Genomic DNA, 20,576 nt, shown 5'->3' on the forward strand with positions numbered 1-20,576 from the left:
AAAATTAAAATTGCAACAATAAGGACCACCTTGAACCTTTAACAAACTTTGGGCATTCAATGAAATGATGTGTGAAGGAAGGAAGGAAGGAAGGAAGGAAGGAAGGAAGGAAGGAAGGAAGGAAGGAAGGAAGGAAGGAAGGAAGGAAGGAAGGAAGGAAGGAACCGTCAAGAGCCAGAAAGAAAGGGAGGAGAGAATACCAGATTGATAGTGTTTAGGACAGAGGGGTGGGGGGTTCATGCATAAAAAATAAGCCCTATTTGTTGTATAAATTCATACAAGAGGCGTGAGGTTCTGTCTCATCCCCGCCATCCCTTCGCTCATTCATTCTGCCGATTTCCAGTGGCTGGCACATCTTAAAGGCAAAAGATGATGAACATGACATGTGTGCTGCTTTCAAGTCACCGCCAAACCCACCCCTCCACCCCCCATTCCTTATCATCTTTTTTCCCCCATTCCATCTCTCTCTCTCTCTCTCTCTCTCTCTCTCTCTCTCTCTCTCTCTCTCTCTCTCTCTCTCTCTCTCTCTCTCTTTTCATCAGCATCGTTTCTTCGGCGACAGTGTTAGTTTCCCGGGATCCAATATGTTCGGAGCCTGAAGCCTGAATTTATGTTCCGTCGTACTGTACTATGCCGTCGTGAGCCAGATCTATAACTCACAACGACGTGCCGCGGAAGTGACGCGCTGAGTTTATATCCAAGGTTTTCGGACCACGACGCTGTCATACGACGAAGCATAAATCAGGGTTGGTGTGTGTGTGTGTGTGTGTGTGTGTGTGTGTGTGTGTGTGTGTGTGTGTGTGTGTGTGTGTGTGTGTGTGTGTGTGTGTGTGTGTGTGTGTGTGTGTGTTTTTGGCAGAGGAGGGAGATGTAATTGCATTTCAGAGAGATTCTGCGAGGCTTGTGCGTGCATAATGAGGGTTTGTGTAACTCTGGGCATTCTGGTTCCCATCCGATGAATTAGTAACATTACAGTGACAAATACAAGTGGTGTTATCCAGCCCGAAGGCCTCAGTTTGTATATCTGACTGGTTGGTTGGTTGGTTGGTTGGTTGGTTCAATTTGGTTGTGTGTGTGTGTGTGTGTGTGTGTGTGTGTGTGTGTGTGTGTGTGTGTGTGTGTGTGTGTGTGTGTGCGTGTGCGTGTGCGTGTGCGCGTGCGCGTGCGTGCGCTCGCACTGCGCTACCAACATTCTCATGCAATATGGATGTCATTTGCACAGCAAAGCCTTCAGCTAAACTGCGCGAGTACGTGGCGACGGGCAGAAGAGCACCACCGGGGCATGCTGGGAGTGCTGCATTCATTTGTGAACTTGTGACTGTATTGTACTGTGTATAGCGTTTGGGAATATGCGTGAACTGTTTTTGAAGAAGTTTTGTTATATGCCATGCAGCTTCTTGTGTGGCTGTGAGATAAAGATTCAAAATGCATTTCTGTGCGTGGGTGTTAGTGCATTTCCTCCCATACTGTGGCATTATTGAGCCAACTATTCTGTATGGTGCCATCTGTTTCTGTGGCGTGGCACTATAGAGTAGGGGTGTGCCAGAAGAGCGTTTTGTGTGTCTGTGTGTCCGCAGCTAATCTCGCAAACCCCTAAAACCCCTGGGCCAAGCAGTGCCAAACGTCTTGTGCTCGCTGCCAGTAGTAGGCCAATGAAGTATATCTTCCACAGGGGTCATTAGACCCTGTCTTGTTTCACTATATACGTCATTGACCGAGTTCCCCCAGGTGTATGTACACCCCCTCCCCTTTTTCCCCTCTACACCAAATATTTTACAGAATCTTATTTGATGAAGGTTATTCCCAGCCCCAACTTATCCCGATTGTGTTGCCTCCGTGCTTTCCTCCTATCGCCATGCAAGCTTATTTTTTATTTTTTTATTTTTTTACTTTTTGAATATGCAAGAGACACAAAAGACAAACAAGGCATACAATAAAACAAAAACATTAACAGAAGAATAATAATAATAAAAAAAAACAAAAAAAACAAACAAACAAAAGAGGTCATTGGATGTACAGCAACAAGCAACAACAATACATATTACAGACTTTTGGATTCATTGACAACCAGAAAGACACAGCCCATATTCACTCCATATCCGCCCCCCCAGCTAAATACTCTATCCATTTCTCCCATCTCTTTTTGCAGTCTTAAAGAATAGGTCATCTGTTCTAGGAGATGTAGTTGTTTCACAATGTTGATAAATAGGGCCATGCAAGCTTTAAATAATAATAATTTAAAAAAAAAATTACCTTCCTCTTATACAATCCAGGATTTATTTGAATACAATGTTATTTTAAAGAAATATATGCTGGGTAGAGTATGTTAATACAATATACAATACAATACAATACAATACAATACAATACAATACAATACAATACAATACAATACAATACAATACAATACAATACAATAGCTAGCATGTCTGCAGTGATTGGAGGTTTCCCTACTCAACCATGGTCTTGGGTAGGATACCGACTCGTTGACAGTGTCAGTACAGTTAGTTTTTTGTTTGTTTTTTGTTTGTTTTTAAGAAGACGGCACACAGGATTGAACACCAGATCCCCGGCCATCTTTATCGTAGTTCAGACGTTGTTGCAATTACCTCTCGCTGTCGTGAGCGAGGCAACGGACATAAAAGTGTCCATAAGTATTCATTTAAGTTCTCTATTCCTACTTGAAGACAATAAACTATCAATAAACTATCTACGAAGACAATCTACTATCTGTATGTGTACATGCGTCTGAGTGCATACTGAATACTTTCTGCATGTAGGCTAGTGTGAGTGTGTGTTTGTGTCCGTGTGTGTGTGCATACAAATGCCCCCCTAAGTGTTTGGCACTTAATCTTCGGGACTTGCTGACAGTGTTAGTGTCTTATTCTGTCTAACGAGCACATTTCTGGATTAATACAGGAAGATAATGAGAAACAGCATCACAGGAACAGACAGTACAGCTCGCTACCAGAGTCCTCCTGTGCACAACACATCAGTGCCTGGTTTCAGGATATGCATGTTCCAAAGTAAAATTGAGCGTACGTAATGAGTGGATTGGTTCACTTATGCTTCATTGATTCTCCAATTGATACTCCAGTGTGTGCAACAGTGTCGCTCACCGAAAGCACAAAGTAAAAATACTACAAGCTGACAACCCGTCGCTGCAACGGGTTGTCACGCATGTACTGTAGTCTGTGCGTGTCTGTCTGTCAAGTGATATCTCAGCAGCGCCGTCGGAGAATTTCATGACATTTGTCACAAATCACATATGTCCACTTGAACTTGAGGATGAACTGATTAGTCAAGGTCATTGTGACGCTCATTAAATTCGTCTTATGTTATCATTCACTACCAGTGATGGGAAAAATACTCACATTCTTACTAAAAGTAGCAATACTGCAATGTAGATGTACTAGACTGTTACAAGTAGAAGTATCGCATACAACATGTACTTGAGTTAAAGTACAAAAGCATCTGCATCAAAATGTACTTAAGTACCAAAAATAAAAGTATACTCATTATTCAGAATGTCCTGTTTTACAAGTTTTCAAATGTGGAAAAAAATCTTAAAATCTTTTGAAAATAGCCGATCTACATGCAACACATTGTGAGCTTGTATATCGGCTATTTTCAAAAGGCCGAAATGTATAATATAGTTCATGTGTGTTTTGTAGTGGAGTAATAGTACAATATTTGCCTCTGAAATCTAGTGGAGTAGAAGTAAAAGTACAGAAAATGTGTCATACTCAAGTAAAGTACAAATACCTCAAAATTGTACTTAAGTACAGTACTTAAGTAAATGTACTTAGTTACTTTCCACCACTGTTCATTATATTATATAATATACAAGTCTGGACAGACAGGAATGTCAACAGCAACTGATTGAGGGAGGCATACAAACACGACGCGGCATTTCTTTCTTGCTGACCCAAAAAGTCAAACGGAAATTCAGGAGAATTTGTTCTTCTCCTATAGTTGTTCTGCTTTATATTCAACATTAAACCCAACACTTCAAAGCCTATTTTCACTTCACTCTTCTGTCTAGCCATCCAATCATCTTCACTCTCATCTGTAATTACACTGTTCTCCAGCGCAGTATCCTCCCTCTTCAATCCCCCACCACCGCTCTCCGAGTCCGCTACTCTCAAAGATCGGCTTGCCTTCATTGTATCGACACACACACCTGGGGGCCTATCTTCTCGTCAGTGTCTCGTTAGTGTCCCTTGTCACTAAACTTCTTTGCCTTTTTTGAGTGGTGCAGCCACTTCAAGTCTGTCTGTCTGTCTGTCTGTCTGTCTGCCTGTCTGTCTGTCTGTCTGTCTGCCTGCCTGCCTGCCTGCCTGCCTGCCTGCCACACCTGTTGGCTGTGGGAAGTTCAGAAACCTGTCATCATTTGGCAGATATTATTTTAAACACAAATGTTTCGATTTTTATTATCGTGAGAATTTCCATTTTCGCATTGCAACTTTTCAGGACTAGAAAGCTTGTCGTTTCTATTAGCTTGGATTCCCCATCGATGATGTCACTGGTGGACGGGTTTCTGAACTGCTCACAGCCCTCCTGTGAGACACAGACTAGAAATAAATTGTGCCATTTTATCATGATTATTAGTGAAGACCTAATATATGAAGATAGGTTGAAAAGTGGTGAAGTGGTCCTTTAACGTGTATTCGTTCTCTACTGAGATCAACATTGAACGTATTACGTTTGAATAAACAGTATGGCCGTTGGGCAGGCTGCCTCTCTGTAGACCAGACGCCCACAGATAGAACATCATTACATTATTCAGGATTTTCAAAGGTTCCGTTGTTCCCTTGCAACGTGCAATTATTTTGTTGTTCACACATAGTAACCCCAAGGAGGGTCTATGTTTTACATCTCCAAATGAGATGTAAAATGTTAAACGTTGCGTTTTAATATGCTATTGTTTTTAACTGTGCATTCGCGCTCATAGCACAATGTGCTGAGTTTTCATGCAAGCCAAGGCCACTGCTGTTTTCTAAAGAGGGTCATATAGGGATATTTACAGTAAAAAAGAGCACACTTATTTTGAGTTAAACCCAGACCCAGACCGCACCAATGTTTTGCACCGCAGTCAGTTGCAAGAAATTTCAACGGCCTGTATGGACCCTTTGCACAAAGTGTGCAGGTCAGGATAATGTTGCAAGCGGTTGCAAGTGGCAACTGGGATTTACACTTCGACTCCTAGAGCTGTGTGTGTGTGTGTGTGTGTGTGTGTGTGTGTGTGTGTGTGTGTGTGTCAATACTGAATTGAGGAAATGTTTTTACTCTAGGAGGTTGCAGGGAGTTCTTTGATAAGATATACGCATACCCTAAGCTAGACCATATTGCCCCAGTGATGATACTTGCTTTGGATAGAGGCGCTATATAAATGCACCATTTACCATTTTACTGTATACTCGCGTGTTCTTTGAACCCACTCAAGGACACTTTGAGACCCACTGGTGTAGCAGAGGGTTTCCAGTGAGCACCCTGACTCTGTTTGACCAGAATGGAACAGAGCCTTCATTAGTATCATCAGTAACACCTGTGAAGGAAGTAGGGAAGCGGCCCTAAATGGCGTGTGTGCATAGCAAGGGGCCAGTGAGGCTATTCAACGTTGAAGCTCTGGGCCCTAGTGGTAGGAGGAGGGACTACAGGCGGACCCGTGGATTCATGACCGGGAAACCCCGTGCAGCTGGGCTTTAACATTGAGCGCTCGGTTGCACTTCCGCATTTGACCACCAAAATTTGGTGGTCAAATGCGGAAGTAGACGTTCTGAGACGGTACTTCCGGCAGTCTTCCGGGTGCTTCAAAACACCACTGAGCAACTTCCACTGACATGAATAGCTGGGGGGGCGGAGCTTCGCGCCAGTTCAGTCTCTATCCCTTTGTATACTCTATGGTGCATAGACTAGAGTCCATTAACTACCCGGTTTCTATATAGGAAGGATTTCAGCAGTACCACACACACACACACACACACACACACACACACACACACACACACACACACACACACACACACACCGTTCTTTCAGAGAAATAGAGAGAAAGGTTTGATATCGTACAAATGCTGCAGGATGAATTCCTTTATAGTGCAAAAGTGGTTATTATAGAAAATACTGAATGTACTTTGGAAGAAATGTTGTGTTCAAAGCAATGCTATTGATTTTTGTATTTTTTTGTGTACGGACTGCGGTGGCTTGGTCTAGGTTTGGAAAGAAGGGGAAACATCACTGTGTAAGATAAGATAAACCTACCGTCTATATGAACGGTCTATGAACGGTGATTATATGAAGGATGAATTAGGACCCTCTATCAACAAGTAATATCTCTGCTGTTTGGAATAATTAAACCACCTAACTCCAAACTGTTAATCTTTCAGGTAATGAAAAATATAAAATCTTCAGGAAATGAAGAAAACCATATATTTTTAAAACGATGCAATACTGCCTCATCAAAGTTGGTGTTGTGACTTTTTATATTGTCAATGACTTGCATGAGACAGGGAGTGGTGATGGAGTTAGCTGCTTTAGCAGACAGGTTGAGGGTCCAATGTGAGTTAATAGTTTTTTTACGAAACTCTTTTTAATACTTTTTCAAACCTCAAAAATGGAGTTAGGTGTTTTTTTCATTCATTCATTCAAGTTTAATTTATTTCGAGTAATTAAACACATTTTCAGTGTTGCGGTGTCTGTGGTGTCCATGGTCAAAGTAGTCCATAACCAGAGTCAGTAAGCCAAAAGCACAGCCAGTGCCAGAGTCAAAGCCAGAGTCAATAGTAGTAATCCAAAAGAACAGACCGTGCCAGTCAAAGCAGGAGTCGGTAATACCCAACGAACAGAACGGATAGTAGTTATTAAGCTCTCATGTGTTCAAGCTTGGTTGTGGAGTCTGGATGGCTAGTACTGCTGGCTCAAAGGACCCGGTTTGTGATTTCACTCATATACACACACACACACACGCATACACACACGCACACACACACACACACACACACACACACACACACACACACACACACACACGCACACTTTTTTCTTCTTCTTTTGGCTTGTTCTGCCTTTATTAGATCGTATACAGTAGTCTGACAGGAAATGCGACATGCTGTCAGCCTAGGTGCCCGGACCACTATGCCAGCCGCCCGGGCCGGACCACTATGCCAGCCGCCCGGACCACTATGCCAGCCGCCCGGGCCGGACCACTATGCCAGCCGCCCGGGCCTCTTAATCATATTGAAATCCTATTTCTAATGTTGCTGTGGCACCGCAAGTGCCTCTTCAACTCTCAAAGTCTTCCAAATTGTTCTATCGTTGTACACACAACCGACTGAACTGTTGATATAAGAAGATTGTGTTGCACCCCTATCTCTCTGGAGCAGTTGGCCTGTAGCCTAGCGTCCAGTCTGTCCGTGTAACTGTCCTTGACCACCGGCAGGTCCTTCTTCAACTCCTGCTGAACAGCTTTGGCCCCCTCAGTGTCCCCTGGAATGAAAACCCTCGGCTTGCTGCCCAACAGGGCTTTGATACAGAGCTTGCTGTTACCTTTTTGGTATAGGTTCAATGCTTTCCTCACTGAACCTGATACAGTCAGTAATAAAATGGAGTCCATTAATGTCCTCACCATTGATCCTCTCAAATCTGTTTACCTCAGTTATACTCATCTGCAGGGTCATGGTCTTTAGGCTATATGGTCCGTCAAGTTGGTTGCTGCTTTGGCTGCTTTGGCTTTGGTGTAAGGCTAACAATTTCAAGTGGTGGCAAACCTAGCAACCCAGCAGCTAGCCAGCAGATAACATAACGTAGCTGTCTACAACCAGGCCAAGTTTCGGACAGACAAGGTTTCTGCCTGACAGTGATGATGAGTAAATCTGTATAAAGGGAATGAGGTATATAGGGAATCAAGGTAGGGAATGAGTCCTTGCCCCAAGTGAAGGAGGATGGAGGGAATGCTCAGCTGGAGAATTGGAGCTGTGGGAGCAGCGTTGCGTTCGCTGCACCACAGCGTTGTGACAAAAAGAGAGCTGCGCCAGAAGGCAAAGCTTGATCTACCTGTCAATCTTCATTCCTCACCTGAGGTCTTGAAATATGGCTCACGACCGAAAGAACAAGATTACAAGCGGCCAAAATGGGTTTTCTCAGGAGGGTGGCTGTCTTCTCCCTCGGGAATTAGGCGAGAAGCTCAGTTGTCCATGAGAGAGTCAGCGTAGAAGAGTCGCTGCTCCGCTGCATAGAAAGTGGTCAGTTGAGGTATAGGTTAATTCGGTAGTAATGATGCCTAATGCTTGCCTCCCATTAGGCAGGGAGGTTTTCCAGGCACGTCCCAGGTGGGAAGAGGGCCATGGGGCAGACCAAGGACCAGATGGGGGAGTTATCACCTCGCCACCCAGGCTTTTATTTTCGTCCGCGTTCGCCTCAAAAAGAAAAGCCTGGGGAAAGCCTTAGGAAAACTTTGCATAGGAAGCCCACTTCCTAGGCCTATCTAAAATAATTGTAAAAAACAAAACAAAAGCATGCTCTGCACACACAACTACAGTACATGTGCACAGGCATGCACTGCAAAGTATCCCTGCCTGAAGACCATGAGCGCAATATCTCCCCTGGCTGAGGGGGATTACTCTTTCAACGAGTGGTGGATATTTGAATTCAAGTTGTTGCATAGACAAACACGCACGTCAATAACATAACCACTTCTTGGATTAATCACCGGCACACACAGACATCAAGATAGATATGGACACACTGGATTGCGCGCGATCACACACACACACACACACACACACACACACACACACACACACACACACACACACACACACACACACACACACACACACACACACACACACGTGTGGAATAAATGTTAGGAATAAATACGAGTAGAAACAGACTCAAACCAGCTCACTCACTCATACATACATATATATATAAATACTTATATCACTATCCTATTAATAATTTAGCGGACTGTCTGTCAGTCAGTCAGTCAGTCAGTCAGAGTACTTCCTTAGCATAGAGCAAGACAGCTGCTCGCTTTCTCCGCCATCTCACAACGCCACGACGCACGGACCTCCTCACGGAACCTAGCGCCGCACAGCCCTGTCCTCCAACCTCAATCTGCCCTGCATTACACACGCCAAACATTCTAACAATCATCTTAATTAAATTAATTTGCGTCATCCACTGACAGCAGTTCTAGGAGTTAAAAGCCCCGGGGTCAAATTGTCTACTTTCCAATATAACATGGTAAAATATGTGACTCTACTGGCTCGCAGACTGATACTGTTGAACTGGAAGCAAGCACATGTTCCGACTCACACTACACTTATGAAAGAGGTTATGCACTATTTGCAATTGGAAAAGATAAAGTTTGAATTGAGAGGGAGTGAAGATAGATTTTACCAGACATGGCAACCCTTCATTGACTATTTCAATAGGTGCACGCTAACCCCTCCTACACAATAGATAACAAAATAAAAAATTGGAAAGAAGAAAAAAAAAAAAGGAGAAAGGAACTGAGTGTTTTTTCTTATTTTATTTTCTCATTTAAAAAGAAGAATGTCGGGTTGGGAGAGTTTGAGAGCAAGAGTGTCTGTCCTGTTGTCTTTATTTTGTTTGTCTGTTCACATTTGTCAATGTTTAACTGTTTTGTTTTTTCTTTATCACATTTATGTACCTTTTTTATTATGTATTGTATGTCACTTAATTACTCATTATCTGTCAATTATTTTCTTAAGTTATGTCATAATACAAAAAGCCTAATAAAAACTATTTAAAAAAAAATAATTAATTTGCGTCAAAAAAAAAACATCTCCCCGCAAATCACGTGTCACCAGTGTCACCAGCGAAATGCATGTTGGGACGGACACAGATTAATACTGGGACACACTTTTCCGCGCAACAGACCCACACGGGTAAACAATTCCCCCCCCCCCCCCCCCCTATCACATTACCCACACTGAACATCATTTGCGGTTCATATATTCAGAACGGGTAAGGACTAGTAGGGTAGAATTCCTGGGTGAAAATGCCAGTAATTTGGCTGAATACACGGTGTGTGTGGTGTGCCTGTCATGGGTTCCATAGAAGGTCAGGGTAATAATCACCTCACACCTCACACACACACACACACACACACACACACACACACACACACACACACACACACACACACACACACACACAGACTGTCAACTAATTAATGAGAGTTGAAATGGTGATGTAGTAGAGAACAAAATGAGATGGAAGGGAAGAAAGACATTTGGAAGGAGACAGAAAGGCGGAATTAAATATTATTTGACATTCTGTCAAAACTTTTAGCAGCATTTTTTTCCTCCGACTAATTAATATCTACCGTAGCTGCATGTCATTAGCTCACTTGGCTCCATCCCTCCGTCTCTGCTGTGAATGCGAATGTGCGTGCGCACGCACAAACCGACAGGAATGTGCGCGCGCACACATATTTGTGTGGATAGATAGAGAAGCATGTGGGTGTGTGTGACATTTACAGTGCTGTCTTTTCATCTTCTCCCACTAATTAGCATGCGTTGAATAAATTAGACGTGATATCAGTATGTGTACATTATGTAAATTCAGGTCCAGGTGGGTTGCGTTAGAGCCTTGTTCTACATCACGCAAAGTTGTCTAGACGTGGGACGTTTGAATCTCTTGCACACAGTACGTCTTGTGGATATCAGTCAACCCATGCGTGTGACTCACACTAGCTAGCTGTTGCATGAGAACAATGCATCATTTTCCGTGCGTGCTATACGTGTGCGTGTGCGTGTGGGTGTGCGTGTGGGTGTCTGTGTGTGCGTGCGTGTGTGCGTGTGGGTGTGTGTACGTGCATGCGTGCGTGCGTGCAGGCAGGTTGTGAGGCATGAGGAGAGAGAGAGATAGTGAGAGAGAGAAAGTGTTTATCTTGAAGATGTCGTGACACTGTCATCATGGGCGACAAGTGGAATAGCTAATTAACTAGTTAATTAACTGCCTGTTATATGAACTAATGATGATTATTTCATGATTATTCATTATTATCATTATTATGATTTAAACCAGTGGTTTTCAAATTTTTTCATGTCAAAGACCACCAGATGAATATGAATTTGTCCCTAACCCCCTTCTGAAAATGTTTTGAGTCATGGAGCCCCAGATGTGTGTTCTCAGAATGTTTCAAAAAGGTTTCCCAAATCTTCTAAATATTCCACATTTTATTTCAAGACTCCTTTGAAAATAGCCGATCTACAAGCTCACTAATGTGCTAATGTGGCCTATAATAGAGGACCGAAGTCCTGACGTCACTCGCTCATCCCCTGGTTCATGGACCGAAGTCCTGACGTCACTCGCTCATCCCCTGGTTCATGGACCGAAGTCCTGACGTCACTCGCTCATCCCCTGGTTCATGGACCGAAGTCCTGACCTCACTCGCTCATCCCCTGGTTCATGGACGTTTTTCCTCTATGGAGAATAACATTGGGTCATCTTAAGAATGGTCTCATGGCGATATTGTCGGGGAGGTGTCTCTGTATCATTTAAGACTGTCAGACAGTTATAATATATGATATATGATACTAGCGAAAATGTTTACCAATTCTGCAGCAGTAACATTAGTGTTTTCTCTCAGTCAGTTGATTCTTCATATATGAGTGAAACGGTCGGGAATCTGACATGTTTATTTTTCAAACGAAGTTCTTATATGAGGCGATCTAAAATCCCCCTATGGGGATTAACAATGCAAATAAAAAGTACATGAACCCGTGGACTTATAGCGCCCCTCTACAGACCTCAGACTTCGGTGCTATATTAGGGGTGGGACGATATGGGTACCTCACGATACGATATATATCGCGATATTAGGCCCTCGATAACGATAATATCACGATATTCAATATATTGCGATATTTGCGATATATCAATATATTGTATGAAATTTCATCAACGATATATCACGATATCTGCAACTACAAAATACTTGGAACTGAAAAAATGCTATTTTCGTGCTCAGATACAAGGAGGGACACACACATAGCTGTCTATAGTGGTTGCACCACTCAAACACTAAATTAATACTCAATAAACTCCCCCTTTGCCTCATACCCTCATAATGCCTCACAAACACCACCAACTGACCATTATCACTGGTATCATCATAATGCCTCACAAACACCACAAACTGACCATTATCACTGGTGTCAGTGGACTTGTCCACTGCTGGGGAAATGCATTTTGTATTCCCACAAAGCTGTTTGGACAAATCACCATCCAGTAATTCAGTAGCCTACTTCTGGTTGCTGTGGAATCTGATTTGCTTTATTTTAGCTGTCATTTCCTCCTTTTCTATTTAAAAAAAAAAAAAATTTAATATCGATATTTTAATAATCAATATCGATTATTTATCGCGGGAGGATGTTTCGATATATATCGCCATATCGATATTTCAGCACACCCCTATGCTCTATATATTAGTCACTTCTTTTGGGCTTGTTTTCCTTGCTTATTTTCAAAATGTGGAAACACTGGTCGTGGGAGGCCAGACTCTCAGGCCCAGGCTCATCTACATTCTGGCAGCCGTTGTTGTTTTGTTGTCTGCACACTGTTTTGTATGTAGGCCTACTCACACCTACGCCATTTCCACAGCAACCAATGCAGATAGGTTGATTGAAGTCCAATCGTATTCGAGAAAGACATCGCTTTTGCCTGCAGTCTCCTATATCCGTTCTGATATGATTGTGTGCTCTAACTCAGTGAGGCCTCATGTCTCAGCCTCAGGTTTTCATATTATATTTCCACATAGTTGCGACCGAAGGTTGCAGTTAACCATTTCCTGCCTTACCCGTCTTTAGACGGGTTCAAAAGGTTATCTCTTACCTGCCATGCCCGTCTTGCGACGGGTTACGACACTACTTTACGACAGAGCAGATCTATTTTTGAAAAGTCGTGACAATGTGTGCAAGTGTAATATATATTCTTTCACAGCAAACGTTTTGAACTCATAACTTTGCTTACAACATATTTTCCAGATGGGGTCAGCGGCCAATTACATATCATTTTTGGCTTATTGACCTGTAGAATTTGGTGGCACCACCCGAGGGAATCTGTAACATATTGCAAATGTAGAAGCCCAGCCTGGCTAAACTTGGTGCTAGCCACTTCAAAATATGGTAGTGTGAACTGAACAATACTTTAGCCATGGGCTAAAACTTAGCCTGGGGCTAAGAAGTGACATAGCCCTGGGCTAAGTACCGTGTGTACAGTATAGTATTATTTTTCGTATTTGTTTGTTAACTAGTGGCCACAGTGGCAGCGAGTTTCCAAAATTCACCATCCATTTGCACTGCAATTGTAAATTACGACCCAAGGTCAAAATGTACACTTGGATGGTGGCTGGTGCATGTCCCAGGTTGCATCAATAAAAAGATAAAAGATTGATGATGAATATTGCCTTTGTAATAGTTGTTTATTATAATGGGATCTTTTGATGAATCACTCGCACACGCAGTAAAATATGTACACGCACGCACGCACGCACGCACGCACGCACCCACACACCCACGCACGCACGCACGCACGCACGCACGCACGCACGCACGCACACACAAATCACAGTGCGCTGTCCTGAGTGCATGGAGCTAATTAGAGCACGGTGAAAGGAATAATGAGGCTTTCATGACTTCACTATAAGAGCTCGGTTGTGCAGTGACATCACTGGAGACCTCATCGTGACCCCTCCACGCCCCCCCCCCCCCCCCCCCCCCCCTGTCTCACAGTACGCTACACGTTGAAATCATCAGGGTTAATGGACGAGTTCACCCATTTTCACTGGATGCGACACATTGTGAGCTTTTAAATCGGCTATTTTCAAATGGCCAAAATGTATATAGGGCTGAAGTGGTTAATGTATCACAATCTACAAAGTAACTACATGTACTGGAGTAGAAGTAAAATGTGAAATACTCCAACATATTGCACTCAAGGACAGTAGGCTACTTGAGAAAATGTAATTTTTTTATTTTAGTTTTATTCTTCTTCTACATCACAAATGGCAGACGTTTTGGCTATCCATAGCCTTCATCAGACAATGATGATTTAAGCGGGTATAACGCTTAAATCATTGGTCAGAGCGATTAGTCAGAGCGTGTTGGTTACAAGAAGAATTATCTATTGGTTATACTTTCCAGTTTCCACCACTGGTGAGGGGAGGGGTTCTAATCTACACTGATGATGTGGGGAGTCGGGACATGACAGGATCATGTCGCAGGACAGGCAACATTGAGCCGAGTTTAGGATGACTCTGAAAAAGCCCAAAGCCCGGAGCCCTGTGTCACATTACCGATAGTCTGCCACTAATGGACATGCTCTTCCACTGCCTGTCAAACTGTCTGCCTTCAGTGACCTGTGTTCACGTGCACTCACAAGACACAGAACCTTGTTGTGAGAACACGTCTGCAATGCACGCACGCACGCACGCACGCACACACGCACGCACGCACGCACGCACGCACACACACACAGAGTCACACTTAAACGCACAAATGGGCCAAACAGCGTGCGTCATTCATTACTGGAATCAGCGCACAGTCAGTGCACTAGTCTAATGGTCCGTAATGCATTAGTGTCCCCAGGATTGAGTTTCCCGCTTTAGGGGTCGTGTAGATACAATTATATTCAGGGAGGAAGTTTTGCTGTCATGCTGCACACATGAACACATACAGTATGAAATAAATGGGCCGGGGCAGTGTATGAACACAGGCACGGACACACACACACACACACACACAAAGCAACGCACATGCACGCACGCACACACACACACACACACACACGCATACTGTACACAGAGATTAATAATGGGGGGGGGTGGCTGTGCTGCAGTTTTCAGAATGAATTCATAATAAGAGCCATAGTCATTTGCCAAATGAAATGCTCCGCGGATGCCCAACTGCATGCATGAGCTCATGCCACTTGGATTATTATGTTAGGCACTTCTTTATATTTTTGTTTTCGTTGAGTTTTTGTTGCCTTTGGTTGTGCATGCTTCCATTTTCACCTCTATTTGAGAGTTGGCGAAGCGGAACAATAGATATAATAATAATAATAATACTAATAATAATAATAAAAGAAACAAAATAAAAGAAACAAAATAAAAGAAACAAAATAAAAGAAACAAAATAAAAGAAACAAAATAAAAGAAACAAAATAAATACTAGAAGAAACGGCTAGAAATGGAGTGATAGAGAAAGGAGGAGACGGAGGAAGATCACAAAGAGATGGCATAAGACATGAGAAAAAGAGCTAAGGGAGGAGGGGAAGGAGTGAAGGAAGCAGCACAGGTGAGAGATAGGGAGGGGAGCGAAAAGCAGCCGGTGCGCTAGAGACTGATTGAGCGAGAGACACAGAGAGAGAGAGAGAGAGAGAGAGAGAGAGAGAGGGAAAGAGTGAGAGAAAGAGAGAGGCAGCAAAGGTGAAGAAACTCGCTTATCTAGCTGCTTCTGCTGGAGAATTGTTTAATGAGAGCCAAGGGAGCCAAGGAGAGAGAGAGAGGGAGAGGGAGAGAAAGAGAGAGAAAGAGAGAGGGAGAGATATGGAGGGGAATGAAAAATGGTGAGCTGTCAGGTAAGTGCTGGGGAGGGAGTTAGGCTGTAAATGTTTTGCCCTGACTCCAGGAACAAAGGATAGACCACAACAAGAGAGAGAGAGAGAGAGAGAGAGAGAGAGAGAGAGAGAGAGAGAGAGAGAGAGAGAGAGAGAGAGTGCCAGATGCATGTACCATACATCTCATAAAGTTACACAACAATGAACAAGGGTACAGCTGGGTCCTTGAGAATGGGCACAATACACATTACACAAACCCATGCATGCAAACACACACACACACACACACACACACACACACACACACACACACACACACACACACACACACACACACACACACACACACACACACACACACACACACACACACACACATTAATACACGGTCCATGGGAGCTCACTTGTATAAAACTCTGTGAACCAGAAATCAAACTTTTCCCTCTTCATCCCCACCTCTCCTTGCTAGCTCTATTATTTGTAGTCTTTGCAGTCTTTTCCCTCCCTCCATTTGTAGTGCGTGCAGGTGGGCATGCATGCATGCATCCACTCACCCCAGTGTATGTGTCAATGTACTGGAAGTGAAAGTTCAGACTTGGCATCGGCAGGTATACTTTATCACAATCCAGCTCGGGCGGATGCAGGAGAGCACCTGGCTCGAGACAAGAGATTGGCGCGTGTAGCCATTGTGTGTACGCGCGTGTCTTTATGCGTTTGTGTAACACTACATCTCGGATGCAAATATTGTACTTTTACTCCACCAACATTTATTTGAAAACTTTAGTTACTAGTTACTTTGTAGATTTTGTTTATTATTACAAAACAAGACATGATCACATAGTGATATTTGTCAGGTGAAAGAAGCGCTGTCTCCGTTGTGTTCTTGTCTCCGTTGTGTCCCCCCCCCCCCCCCCCCCACCCCCCCCATATTAGTATTATTATTATTTTAGTAACGTGTATGTTTGTGTGTCACAACCTTGCACCTCGCGGCCGTTGTTTGCGTTCTTTTCCAACGTTCTGTGCGTGGTTCAATAATGTTTTGTTGTGGCTTCCCTGCTGTCCAGCTCATAACATTAGCAGCTGACTGTTGTCGCTTCGAGGCTGCTGGAATTGGTGCCAATCCCATTGGCTTAGGCAGAAGAGGCAGACGAGGCAGCCAATCGGATCAGTATAACTAGATCGCGCAATGGTCGCTTACATTTCATGAGCGTTCATTAGTCAGGTTTAGGCCTACATTAATCACGTCAGCCCTATATACATTTCGGCCATTTGTAAAAAGCTGAGCTTGGAGATCGGCTATTTTCAAAATATTTGAAAACTTGAAATGAGGCATTCGGCACAATGAGTACTTTTACATGTTGATGCCAATACTTTTGTACTTTTACTCAAGTGCATTTTGAATTCCGTACTTTTACCTGTAACAGAGTATTTCTATATTGCACTTTACTAAAGTAAAGAAAGAACGTGAGTACTTTTTCCCACCACTGAGCACTATACTGTAGCTGTGGCAGCGCCGGATCTATAGCCGGCGTGTCTAAAGCCTCAACCCATGGTGTTACAGCCAACGCAGTTCCGGGAGCGAAGGTTTGACTATACAATACAAGGAGGTGCCTCAACCTGCTCCTGTCCGCCTTGCTGTAACAACACAGCTTCCACTAGAAGGATGCAGGGAGAAAAAAACTTGCAGCCCTTTCTCCTTTGATCGTCTTTGGCTCTTTCTCCTCAAGGTTATCCATCTCTCTCCATGTTTCACCTTTCCTCCCTGCCGTATTTTCTTTGAATGCTATTTTTTCCTCTCCTTCCCTTTCACATCCCCCTGCTCCTTTCATTTGATCTCTATCCGTTGTCAGAGAACACGGGGGTGGTGGGTGTGGAGCTGACATCCTCTCCTCGCCCTCACCTGCTTCCTCCTCTCACGCATTCCTTTGAGGAATCCTGACCCACAAGGTCTCCAAAGTGGGCTGTCACATCCGGCTTGCGACTGTACTGTACTGTACTGTACGTAGCCAGGCTTTATTCTGAGCCATCGAAGTGCACCAGGCATGCATTATAGAAATGATACATGTCCTCCCAGCAGCCACGATTTAGCATGATCCATGTTTTATTCACTGATATACTGTACGAGCAGGTCTGGGGAGGTTGGCATATATAGCGAGGTCGCGGGCAGGCTACTGTACATCCTGGGGAGTGCGTATACAGTATATAACGCTGGAAAAGCGTGTGCTACTGTATACGAGGGGGGGGTGGGGGACAACGCTTCCTCCACTTTCTCCTTCAGTTCAACTTATGGAAATCCCCTATAGGATATTTGCAGAGCTGTAGCCACTGTTCTGTTTAATAGGATCTAATTGGAAATGGCTGGTCTTAAAGAAGTTGCTTGGGTAGACTGAACATAATCCCACGGGAATCCACACAAAGTTATTAAGAATCTATGCGCACTGTCCCAAATATAGGCCAGCCGCTCACAAACCAAACGATAAGCCCTCTGACTCTTCAAGTCCAGTCCATGCTCACTGGAATATCGGCATATTGTGTTCGCTTGATGGATGACAAAACTAAATCTAAATCACTTCTTTAATACTGTAGTTTGCTGCTGCATTACAGCCAAATCATCAAAGTGTCAAACTATAGTGTCAAATACTGCTACATCAGCCATGCCCTTTCAGAATGACCCAGAAGAATAGCCTGGCGAAGGAAATAAGAGGAAATTCACTTATCAGTAATCAGTATATTTGGTTCCTGTGTTATTGAAATGCATGTAACAGTATCCAGTAAATATTGGGAGAGAACGGGGACAGCAAGTGATCTAAACAAAGCACGCACGCACGCACGCACGCACGCAAGCCCGCACGCCCGCACGCACGCACGCACGCACGCACGCACGCACGCACGCACACATACACACATACACACATACACACACGCACACATACACACACATACACACACACACACACACTTATTGGAGCGGCAGTAGCAAGAAGAGGGATGGATGAAGGAGTATGTGGCTGCAGCAGGCAGGCTGTGAGGCACACACAGAGAGAGGGGGAAAACATAGGTTTCTTTAAGATGTTGTGATACTGTCGTTATTGGGCAACACGTGGAATAGCTCAGAGTTACTGACTGCCTGTTGTAAAAAAAAAATGAAAATAAATAATGCAAATTATACTCCTATATGTAATTACGAGCCTGAGCTGGTTGGCAATTCCGTACATACAGTACTAGAAAACCCCAAAATCCGTACATATTTCATATCACGTCAGAAACCTGGGGAGAGCAACGGATTGACTCATGCTTCCTTCACTGTATGAGGAGTCCAAGCGGAGGAGGGGGAGTTATTCCCACCAATTCCTTTCCCCTCCATCAGGCGCCCCGGCTGGCCAGGGGGAGGCAGTTATAGAGACCAGGATTACTGCATGTTTTCGTTTTGGGGGGTGTTGGTCTTTGACCATGTTGGTGGTGTAGAGAGAGCGAGGGAGGGAGGGAGGGAGAGGTGGAGAGGGAGAGGGGACAGAAAGAGAGGGGAGAGAGGAGATGGAGGAAGGGCCGGGGACTATAAAATATTGATTATATTTGCATAAATAGCCGCAGTTGTTTAAAGCAGTCCGTGACCTAACTAGCCAATCCTTCCCAGGGTGCAACCTGCGTCCATAGTCGGGGGGGGAGGACGGACGGACAGAGAGAGAGAGAGAGTAATACAATGAGAAGAAAACAAAGTGATTGGAGGTGAAAGTACACCCCGCAATGCGACATGGCAGCGGCCTCTCAATCAGGCCGTCCCACAGGCTATACAGCAGCGCCTGCTCACTTTGTATTCGGGCCAATCAGTGACGTATTAGCGTTCCCAGAGGAGTACGCTAAACAGTAGATTATGTGGTGAGTTAGTCACCGGTAGAGATACTAGTTGTACACCTGAGGGAGGGAGAGTCACCACAGCTCTCCATCTCAGTAGTGGCAAATGTAAAATGGAGGCTGTCATGCTGAAATATGCCATTGTGTTCCTTATCGGGCGTCAGTAGAGAGAGAGAGAGAGAGGAGGAATCTGCCTGCGCTTCACTGCAGCTCTGCAGACGCACGTTCAAATTCAACTCAGGTTCTGGCGCTCCTCACCTGTCATATTAGGATGTGATCTTAGCCCCAACAACTGACTGATGAGACGGCCCCTATTAACCTATGGCAATGCCCATGATCACCCTGGTCGCCTGGCGAACTCCGGGTGAGCAGGTACTATAGTTCCCTTCTGGAGCTGGGGTACTGAGATGATAGTTAACCACTTAAATCCAGTTGAAAGGAACTCAGTAATGGGATTTCCCCCCCGTTTTACCCTTATTTTGAAGAGCCAAAACCCGCGACCGGAATGAATCAGAGAGAGTCCGATCGAGGCCATAACTAGTCAGATTTGGCCGAGAATTAAGCTATATTATTTCCAACTGGTGAAGACGAAATGACGTAAAGATCATCCCCATATGGGCTGTGATCTGGCCTAGTCCTGAACGTCACCGGAAGACGTCATCATAACGTTATCATGATGTCAATTGGCTTGCTGGGAAGTGTTCTTTTTACACAGCAGCTCTAAGACAGGGGACTTCACAAAGTATGTACTGCAGAATCCTCAGTGTACTGTTCAGATCAATGTAACTGTCACGGTCATGGCCTCTTCCCTCTCCGCTTTAGCCTTGATTCCCCTCTGCCACCCTCCTCACTAACCTGACTCCGCCAGATGGGGCAGCAGAGAGTACACTGGGTTCCCCCCTCCTGCTCCCATCTGGGAACTCTCAGGCAGACTTGATGCTCCGGCCACCAAACGGCCTGGCCAATCAGCGGCAGCTAGAGGCGGGATCAAGGCATACACAGTGCTGCCTTGATCCCGTGGCATGGCCAGGGTTTGTAATGCATGGCCAGGGTTTGTAAGGAACAAGCATTCTCCTTACCCAGTTCAGCTACAGATATGCTGGATCACTGTTGAAAGAAATAACACACCT

This window comes from Electrona antarctica (assembly GCF_951216825.1).
Source record: "Electrona antarctica genome assembly, chromosome: 15".
Classification (NCBI taxonomy): domain Eukaryota; kingdom Metazoa; phylum Chordata; class Actinopteri; order Myctophiformes; family Myctophidae; genus Electrona; species Electrona antarctica.